The sequence below is a fragment of the Bombina bombina genome, chromosome 2, assembly GCF_027579735.1.
Source record: "Bombina bombina isolate aBomBom1 chromosome 2, aBomBom1.pri, whole genome shotgun sequence".
Classification (NCBI taxonomy): domain Eukaryota; kingdom Metazoa; phylum Chordata; class Amphibia; order Anura; family Bombinatoridae; genus Bombina; species Bombina bombina.
This window is the reverse complement of record NC_069500.1, coordinates 210,982,505-210,993,856: the sequence shown is the minus strand read 5'-3', so window position 1 is coordinate 210,993,856 and position 11,352 is coordinate 210,982,505. Positions and strand designations below refer to the sequence as shown.

Sequence of the window (11,352 nt, the reverse complement as noted above, 5' to 3'; positions counted from 1 at the left end):
GTAGTTAAAGGCATATGAGGTTTGGGAAACTTTGCCCCCTCCTGGTAGGAATGTATATCCCATACGTCACTAGCTCATGGTCTCTTGCCATTATGAAATAAATGAATTTATCAGGTAAATTCTTACATAAATTATGTTTTTCTTAATTTTCAGCCTTCACATTATGTCTTTGCCTCTTCATAGCCACTAAACAGTAAATCATTTTTTTTTCTCTACTTCCAGCCTGATGAAGTTCATGTTTTTGACTTTCCTATACAGATTATGTTGGAGTTCATAAGTTGCAGCTTGGCTTGTTCAACTACCTTCTGATGTTTTTCTGTTGTCTAATCTAATTAGGGTCTTCTTCAACATCAATCAAGAATGCTTGGACAGCTTATGGACTATGAGCACTCTCATTGGTCTATTCCTTAACAACTAAAAGTGCTCCCCTCCCTTGTTGTGTGCCCCTTTTATTAGTGCTACCTGTAGTTTACTTTTCTGTACATAAAAGGGCAGGAAGTTATAACTGTTTTTCAGTGGGATATGCACATATTCTGACCCATGCACCAGCATTCAAACATCACACCTTCGCAGAGATTTAGAAGGGGCTTATATGACATAAGTCTTCACTGATGCAATACACACCACCACAAGCTATAGGTGTGGTGTTTGAATGCTGGTGCACGGGGCACTCACAGCATATCTGCATATGTCGCTAATGACTTTTACTAGAAGCATTTTTGCTAATGGAAGTATATTAACAAAAAATGTTTTTGTGCATCGATGCATTTCAGTTTTGACCTTTCTATCCATTGAACGGTTTTAATGTGTTTTCTGTTATCTGTAAATTGCTGCATAAAGTAGTAAAGAAAGATTTAAGCAAACTATGTCTAAATTAGAAACTAAAGTTGTTACTAGTGATAAAATGAGCCAAGTTCACCACAAGCTCTATACAGATATTTTTAATTTGTATAACCCACCTTAAAGGGACAGTATACACTCATTTTCATATAACTGCATGTCATAGACACTATTATAAGGAATAAGATGCACAGATACTGATATAAAAATCCAGTATAAAACTGTTTAAAAACTTACTTAGAAGCTCTCAGTTTAGCTCTGTTGAAAAGTCAGCTGGAAAGCCCACTGCAAGTGGGAAATAAGACACACACACCCTCCCCCTTCTTTTGCATATGAAAAGACCCTTTACACAAATGGGAGTTAGCTGGAGTAGGTAACCGACGGTATTCTCATAAAACTTTGGGGCTTGGTTAGGAGTCTGAAAATCAGAGCAATGTTATTTAAAAATAAGCAAAACTATACATTTAAAAAAAAAAAAAAACTTAATGGGCTATATAAATAGATCATCTACAAAACATTTGCAAAGAAAAAACATTGTGTATAATGTCCCTTTAAAGTTAGAAAGCAATTTAAAAAAAATACCATTTAGATGGCAAACCGTCATACACATACTTTGGATTTACTCAGCAGCCATCTCTATGGCACACAAATTATAAGACAGTAGTATTGGATTCTGTTTGAGAATATCTATCAGCAGTCTACTTTTCCTAACAATAAATTCTACCATGTACTTTACTATAGATACTTGTCATTTATATACAGTTTATATAGCACTATTTAAAGTTTCAGCATCTTTCAATGGACAAATTACCACTGTGAATGTGAGTTTTGCAATAATTGTAGTTGAAGATAATATTCATCTAGAATCTACTGCATGTAGAAAAGCAAATTATGAGACATTATTTTATTAATTTAACAGCCGCACAATGAACATATCTTATCAAATACATTCTCATTTCAATTTTAAGAAATAAATATTTGTTTCAAGTTATACACAATTATCAGTTTTAAAAAGCTTTAACATGAGACACTCTAAATTCATTTTATGTTCTAATTAAACCCCCAAGATTCATTTGATAGAATAGACACTTATCAATACAGCTAAAAAAGTTCATTACATACAAGCATTGGAAAGTGACATAATGATCAAAGGTTATATACAATGTTCAAAATATATAGGAGATGTAAATTTGTGAGTGTCAATTACTAAGGCTCAAAAATAGGTATCCATACCCCTCAAATGTCCCGATTTTAGGGGTCTGTCCCTCTGTCCCGCATTGCCCCATGCATTAAATTTTTTAAAATTTTTTATTGGGCACAGAAGCAACTGGCTTTTCTCTCCCAGGGTTATATACCTGTTAGATTCTTTGTGGAAAATTAATGGTGTGTGGGTTAAGCAGGAGTAGGAAGGCTGTATACCCTCTGACCTCAGGTAATGGTGACCTCTCTAACCTACCTCTGGTAGTGATGACGTCTAACCCCTGGTGATAATATTAGCATGCCTTCAGTTTTATACAATGAGCAGTGCTAACACCAGGGTAACGAACAGTGGCAGCCTCAGACTGCCAGCTAATATGCTTGCCAACCCCAGGACCCCATACAATGAGTTACAGATACCCATATATGATGTAGTGTGTGTCTATCTGTATCTATAAGTGTGTGTATCTGCATGTATAAGTGTAAGTTGTGTAGTGTGTATCTGTATGTATATGTGTGTGTATCTGCATGTATAAGTGTATGCTATGTAGTGTGTGTGTCTGCATGTATAAATGTAAGCTATGAAGTGTGTGTATCTGCATGTGTAAGTGTATGCTATGTAGTGTGTGTGTATCTGCATGTGTAAGTGTATACTATGTAGTGTGTGTGTATCTGCATGTGTAAGTGTATACTATGTAGTGTGTGTGTGTATCTGCATGTGTAAGTGTATACTACGTAGTGTGTGTGTATCTGCATGTGTAAGTGTATACTATGTAGTGTGTGTGTATCTGCAGGTATAAGTGTAGGGGTGTCCCTCTTTTGAATTTTGAAATGTTGGGAGGTATGGGTATCAGTAATGAGTATCAAGCAATTGTAGTATTTGTCCATGTCTAAAAATAAATACCAGAAACCCTAGTGCATCTGTAATTCAAAACACATAGGGCTAGATTACAAGTGGAGCTTTAACAGTTACGCTGTTTGTGCTTGTATTACAAGCTGAAAGTAAACGTGATTGCTTGAGCGCAATCACGATTTACGCTAGAATGATTACCGTGTCCTCAGAGCTCTGGTTAACTGTTTCACTAAACAAAAAAGTGTCACAAAACACATCAAATATACATTACAAAGTACACCTACACTCATAATAACACCATCTAGAAAAAATTATTACAAAAAAATATTGCATACCAAAGTTATAAGGGCTCAAAGATATGAGGTCTCGGGTGTTAGAAGAAAAAGAAAAAAGGCAGGCAAAGGGCTTTAACATTGAGATACATACATACACATGTCTAAAGATGTATATGTATGTATGTAAATATATATATATATATATATATATATATATGTGTGTGTTGTAATGCGTGTACATATGTATTTAAATGTGTATACAGGTAGCCCTCAGTTTACGCCAAGGTTAGGTTCCAGGAGGAATGGTTGTAAATCGAAATCGTTGTAAATTGAAACCCAGTTTATAATGTAAGTCAATGGGAAGTGAGGGAGTTAGGTTCCAGGCCCCTCTCAAAATTGTCATAAGTAACACCTTATACATTATTTTTAAAGCTTTGAAATGAAGACTTTAAATGCTAAACAGCATTATAAACCTAATAATATAGATTGTATCATCATCAAACTAAGTTTAATGAACAAAAACATTTGCTAAACATCACCTAATAAAATAATTACACAACAGACTGCATCATCATCAAACGTTTTTTTACTTGCATTTTTCTGCAAACAGTTCTCTGCATTGTTAGCATGTTAGATAATATTGGGTCTGCACCTATTATATGCATTTCAATCTGCAGTGATTAATTAGCAGTTAGGCACCCTCACCTCAAGCTGCTGGACAGGAAGATAATAGGGAAGTGCCTGCTAAATTTTGCTCGATAGATCTGGTCTGATCTGTGTACACAGATTAATTTAAGGCTGTTAAGTTGCATAACTTTGCTTCAAAACAAGTGGACAGCTCCACCTACTGGCTATTTTAATTAGTGCATTGCTTTCCAAAGCTTTTCAATAGCAGTCACATGACTGAAAAAAAAAGGTTGTTATTCTGAAACGGCGCAAATTGAACCAGCGTAAACCGAGGGCCACCTGTATATGTATTTACAGATATATATACACATATATATTCTATGTGAAGAATATTGGAATGTAAAATATTCATATTTTTATGTCAGGTTAGCACACATGAGAATATGCAATCGGATTTGCGCGAGAGTGGGGTGTTAGGTTCCCCCCATTTTTTTTTACTCTATTGACTTCTATGGGGGATCATTCTAACTTTGGCTTTTTGCACTCGTTGGGTTAGCGCAAGAGCGAAAACAGTTTACTTTTAACTCATAATACGAGCACAACCCAACGAGTGCAAAAGAGCCAAAGTTAGAATATTCCCCCATAGAAGTTAATGGAGCAAAAAAAAGTCTTAGTTCTAGCGCAGTTAAAGGGACAGTCTAGTTCAAAATAAACTTTCATGATTCAGATAGAGAATTTAATTCTAAACAAATTTCCAACTTAATTTTAGCACCAATTTTTCTTTGTTCTCTTGGTATTCTTAGTTGAAAGCTAAACCTGGGAGGTTCATATGCTAATTTCTAAGCCCTTGAAGGCTGTATCTTCCCTCAGGGCATTTTGACAGTTTTTCACCACTAGAGGGTGTAAGTTCATGTGTGTCATATAGATAACACTATGATCATACACGTGGAGTTCAGGTGAGCCAGCTCTGATTAGCTAACTGTCTGTCAAAAGAACTGAAATAAGGGGGCAGTTTGCAGAGCCTTAAATACAGGGTAATCACAGAGGTAAAAAGTGTATTTATATAACTGTGTTGGTTATGCAAAACTAGGGAATGGGTAATAAAGGGATTATCTATATTTTTAAACAATAAAAATTCTGGTATAAACTGTCCCTTTAATTCTGAGCGGGAACAATAAATAGCGTTCCACTCGTAATCTGGCCCATAGTGTGGATGTGCTATCAGACCCTAGAGTTATGATTATGTGGAGAACTGTGTGAAGATTCATCAAGTAGTTCTTCTATCAACGTGATCTTCCATGAGGTGGCTACTATTTGTCATTTAATGGAATGAGTATTGAGAGTCTTTTAGAAGCAGAGGTTGCACAATTGGAGTGCTGTTCAGTGTAGCTCATGCACTTTCCTCATATATATTTACTATTACAGTTGAGTTAATCGCAGTCTGCAATGTTTACTTTTGTCTTCCCATGGTAGCTACAACCTTGCAATTTCCTGAAACCTGCACTTTCACATACTGCATTCTATAGTTGATTAATAGGATGCTTTATATCCTGCTATATCTATTTTAATTAAACTTTGAGCCTATTAATATACATTCTACTGTTTGGAAAGCACTCTAAATTAGATGTTTCATGACAGCATAAATAATATTTACTACCATAGCAATAATGTAATTTTTGCATATGTTTTATTTATAAAAAGAGATTATTACACATATCACAATTACACTGGACAGAACTGGAGTATACAATTATTTATCAAACTATGTTACATTTAACATTGAATATATGGCCTGTGTCTGCTAATAGTTGTCAAGTAGCCAATCTCCAACACCAAAGATGAGATGTATGGCATAAGTCCCATGTGTCAATGTTCCATTGGCTGTGTAGGTCCAGTGAATTCCTGTCTTGAAGTCCATTGACACCATTTGCTATTGGATCATGGCACTATAGTAAGTTCCAATTCTGTGTTTGTTTTTTAAGTCTCTATATGAATTCAGTTTCCATTTGTAGTTAAAGTTCACTTTTATACAACATTGAAAATATTCCCATAGAAATTTGATATAATAAAATGCATCTAATTGGCCAAAAGAAATGTAATAATATCTCTCAAGAGATAATGTAGTCTACCTTTCGATCCCATTCCAGCTGATTGGCACAGTTGATAAGTAGTTTACACAATTTTTTACTCAGTTTGCACTTAAGTGCCATAAAACATTTTAAGTTATGTGCATATTATAAAAGGGCCAATGGAGGTAAAACAGTGTGTGAAAAAAGTGTAAAAAAAGCTTATAAGTATTTTAATAACATTTCCAATAATCTTCAAAATGACTTACACTTTGGTGTTGCCAAGTGTAGCCTGCTTCACCCCCCTTATCAGTGTCTTACTCTAAACCTTGTGATATCATATAACAAAGTGTGCATGTGTGGATAATTACTTATGCAAGCATGGGGGTTTAAGGAGGGACGGCAAGTACTGCTATTGTTTGTTGCCAAAAGGTTTGCTTGTTTCCATAGCGATTTAATTTAACATGCTTTGTGAAAGCTTCAGCATTATACTATGCACTGCTTTAGTCAGGTGCCATATGACTGCCCCCTACTGTGCACATGCATGAGTGCATTCTGCAGAAGCTATAGCTTGGATAGCACTTTCCATATATGGAAATGCCCAGGGGGGAGCTTGCTGCAAACAAAACTATATCTGAATTAAAGGGGTTAATGGGGGTTAAAACAGAAACTGTTTTGCAGGTAAGCTTTGGCTAAATTATATATTTTGAAACTTATGTTAGTTCATACTGTTTTTTGTCCCTTTAAGGATAAGGCATAGTACAAATAAGAACATCATCACGTCTAGCATAAGTCTGCTTTTATTTATTTCTCCTAGTACTGTATTTCTATCCAGAATTTATGAATAAAGGGACATTGCCACCAAATGGGATACATGGTCCATGTGCACTCTCTCTAGCACTTGTTTAATGTCCCTGGGAATGTTGAGCCTCTGTACAGTCAGATACCATTGGGTGTTTATTTTCAAATTGGTTTCTGACAATTGTGCTGATTGGGCAGATTGTGCTGTTTCTCTAAAAATTTGTGACCATTTAGCATGAGATATTGTATACAATAGTTCTTTCTGCCACTGTTTGCGTAATTTGGTAAGGTTTGCTAATCAGCATGTAGCAAGTGAGCATCGGATAAAGAAATAGCCTGTTTCAGTGGAAGCACAGTGTCAGATAGGCATTCAAAATTAGGAATTATTTAATGGAATCATAACAAAGATCTAAAAAATTGTTCTCGCAAGTCATCAAGCTACTGTTTTGTTCTCAGTTTGGTTGTGTCCCTCACAGCTAATACTGGAATCTACATATGAATATCCAGAGTGTGCAAAGGGATAAAGTGGCTGGTCACTAAAAAAGTAGGGTTTAATAATATAGGAGTGAGCGGAGAAGTGTGAGAGGAGATATGGGGGACTATTGGATACACTGTCACTCATCAAGCTAGTTCTCTATTCTGAAATCAGCAACTGCTAAATTGCTGGGGGGTTGTGCCAAAATATGCTCTAAGCATACACAAGTTTGAGGTTTGTTAGATACAATCGTGGCACCGATACACTGGAGGAAAACTCCATATGTTTATCCCCAAGCCCCCTACTTTAGTAGGTAAGGATGGCATTTGTTGAGCTACCCTATGTTATCTACAGCTCCATATATATGAGTTTTCAGATGGGAAGAGGTGAGCTTATGTAGGTCAATGTATAGTTTTCTATAAATATCATCTAGAAATGTGCCATTATTAGGAGAAAGATGCATTTAAATTATTTAAATTTGAGTTTTGTGAGGCTATAGAGAAGATAACACAAAAGACTGCGTTACTTATTATAATTAATTGTATTTTGATGTTTGGTTAGAATCTTATTTTAAAGATATATACATAGCGTACATAAGCAATTAAGCACAGCATTATAAGATATCTGCACATAGACAGGTGTTTTAGAAGCCTTTAATACTTTCATATTCTTAGCAAACCAGGGAGATACCTCTTGGAAGACCTCTTGATTAGGTTTATCCTATAACAGAAATAAAGAGTATACCAGGGTTAGGTTTCTGAAGTCTGGACGTCAGCCTCTATAGGAGCAGTGGAACTACCACAATTTATTAGTTAAATTACAGTAAAGAGAGCAAAATAAACAAAACAAGTTAAAGTGCAATTCACAGTTTTCTAATACACATAACTGAACATTTTATGGGGACTATTTGTTTGAGTCTGCATACTCTTACTTTAGTCACTTTTTAAATGATTTTATAAAAAGTTGTATCCTTTTGGGGGGGAACTTTTCCTGTTTTGCACCGGGAGTTCCCATGTTTGTGTCTGATAGACTGGCGAGAGTCACATGATGAGCGAAACGCGTAAGATAGGAGCTTACCTTGTGTCCTGAAGCCTGCTCCTAATAAAACTTGTTTATCGACTCAAAAGACTCAGCTCTCCTCTTTCCTCATTCGTAAGTTTAAATATATATTGCTCCTTCATTTTGCCTCCTGCTCTTGTGTGACCTATGCAATGTGGCATCCTCTTAGTTACGGGTCTTTTTTTTAGTCATGCTGAGATGGATGTTGATGTTTAAAGAAGAAGTGCTGCCCTTGGAAGACTTTATTTGATTTGATGTATTTGGATATTTGCTGTTTCCATTATCTTTTATACCCTTTAAATATATTTGTCATTTTGGTTGATATATTAAGCATTTCGTGACCTCACCATACATCAAGGTATTGGTTAAACACAGTATTATGTAGCAGTGCAAGAACAAGATCAATAAACTGGAGTTAATATGTAATTTATATACTATAAGCATGAAATCTCACGGTCTTTAAAGATAATGTAATTTCACAGGAGTGGATTCTGATTCCAAGCAGACAAGGAAAGATGAGTCAACTCTTCAGGGAAAGACGGATCCTCTGGTCCTGGATTAAACAGTAAGGAAATGTTAGGATATGTACACAATGTGCAAAAACAAAGCAATGGAATGTGAACACAGCTTTATAGTTTAAAAAGGCACATTAAAAAGAATATGGCCGATGGTTGTAAATCAGCAGCAGTGAACATTATCCAAGGGAAATTACATTATTAATTCCAAGTGCCCTGGCAAAACAGCCCAATTATACTGCCAAAAGCTTATTTAGTGCAACACAGAAACCCTCATCAGTAGAAAATGGGCTAATTTAATTCTCTCTCTTCTGTTTACAGCAGAAAATTTATGAATTGGGGTAATTGAAATAAAATTAAAAAAATCTTCCGGATGAAGTTTTGTGAACATAGATCAATAGCAGATATAAGACAAGTCTATACAAACATATGCATTTTTTTTTTAGATCTCTCTAGGATGTGTGCAGACCTTGCTTTTCATCCAATAAAGCATCTGAAGCAGAACAAATAATACCATCTGCAAACCCTCAACTGTACAGTACTATAGAATAAAGAAGAATAAAACCACAACTGCTAATTGCTATTCATTAGGAAATGAATGAAACACTACAAACAATTTTGAGTCTGTTCACAAACATCTGAAAGTTCTTTCCATTTAGAATAATATTAACAACGAAAAGCAATTGACAGAATTTACATTACTTTATACTTAAAATGCTTGGGGAAAGCAGCTATAAAAATATAGTGTTTAAACAGAGCATGCAATTTTATTTACCACATATATTTTATTTAATGGAAATTTCCAGATAATTTAAACACATTATAAATGTATGTTCTTTCTCCTAAATTTAAATCACTGTGGCCAGCTAACTGGCATACTCTTGCTTCTAGTGAGCCTTCAAATATTATACTATATTGCCATTAAATATTGGAATTTGGCAGAAACAGTTTGGAATTTCTATCTGATCCGTGTAATTATAAAATGGTATACATAATTGTGACGTGGAACTTTTCACTTCTTTCATTGGATTTAATAAGTAAATATTTGACTCATAGTTAACAAATTTAATTATTGTAGCAAGACCTTTCTAATTTGCTTCCAATCATTTCATGTTTCAGTTTGAACTAAGGTGACGCCAATATGCACAAAGAGGAATGTTAATTTACCATAACGTCAACATATCAAAGGGGCATAAAAGTGCAAAAAATGCTCTAATGCGCTACGAAACGTAATTATGTCAGCTACAGAGCAGCAACATGCTACTAAACAGTTATAAGTCAGCTTCAGAGCAGCAATGCTCTATTAAACACAGTTATGTCAGCTCCAGAGCAGTAATGCTCTACTAAACAAAGTTATATATCAGCTCCAGAGCAGGAATCGGCTACCAAACTTAATTATTAGTCAGCTCCAGAGGAGCAATGCGCTTTTAAAAATAATTATGTCAGCTCCAGAGGAGCAATGCGGTACTAAACTGAGTTATAAGTCAGCTTCAGAGCAGCAATGTGCTACTAAACTGAGTTATAAGTAAGCCCCAGAGCAGCAATATTCTACTAAACATAGTTATAAGTCAGCTGCAGAGCAGCAATGCACTGCTAAACATAGTTATAAGTCAGCTCCAGAGGAGCAATGTGCTACTAAGCGTAATTATACAGGGAGTGCAGAATTATTAGGCAAATGAGTATTTTGACCACATCATCCTCTTTATGCATGTTGTCTTACTCCAAGCTGTATAGGCTCGAAAGCCTACTATCAATTAAGCATATTAGGTGATGTGCATCTCTGTAATGAGAAGGGGTGTGGTCTAATGACATCAACACCCTATATCAGGTGTGCATAATTATTAGGCAACTTCCTTTCCTTTGGCAAAATGGGTCAAAAGAAGGACTTGACAGGCTCAGAAAAGTCAAAAATAGTGAGATATCTTGCAGAGGGATGCAGCACTCTTAAAATTGCAAAGCTTCTGAAGCGTGATCATCGAACAATCAAGTGTTTCATTCAAAATAGTCAACAGGGTCGCAAGAAGCGTGTGGAAAAACCAAGGCGCAAAATAACTGCCCATGAACTGAGAAAAGTCAAGCGTACAGCTGCCAAGATGCCACTTGCCACCAGTTTGGCCATATTTCAGAGCTGCAACATCACTGGAGTGCCCAAAAGCACAAGGTGTGCAATACTCAGAGACATGGCCAAGGTAAGAAAGGCTGAAAGACGACCACCACTGAACAAGACACACAAGCTGAAACGTCAAGACTGGGCCAAGAAATATCTCAAGACTGATTTTTCTAAGGTTTTATGGACTGATGAAATGAGAGTGAGTCTTGATGGGCCAGATGGATGGGCCTGTGGCTGCATTGGTAAAGGGCAGAGAGCTCCAGTCCGACTCAGACGCCAGCAAGGTGGAGGTGGAGTACTGGTTTGGGCTGGTATCATCAAAGATGAGCTTGTGGGGCCTTTTCAGGTTGAGGATGGAGTCAAGCTCAACTCCCAGTCCTACTGCCAGTTTCTGGAAGACACCTTCTTCAAGCAGTGGTACAGGAAGAAGTCTGCATCCTTCAAGAAAAACATGATTTTCATGTAGGACAATGCTCCATCACACGCGTCCAAGTACTCCACAGCGTGGCTGGCAAGAAAGGGTATAAAAGAAGA

At 36.1% G+C, this 11,352-nt stretch overlaps 1 protein-coding gene across 1 annotated transcript in view; it reads right to left on the bottom strand.

Annotated features, from left to right (window-relative positions):
• Positions 1-5,462: 5,462 nt before the first annotated feature.
• The window catches only part of ATG10 (autophagy related 10), a 406,998-nt gene continuing 401,108 nt past the window's right edge, over positions 5,463-11,352 (bottom strand). The window contains exon 8 of the mRNA XM_053701464.1: positions 5,463-8,746. The gene's annotated coding sequence lies outside the window, so the exon portion shown is untranslated. The remainder of the gene's footprint in view (positions 8,747-11,352) is intronic.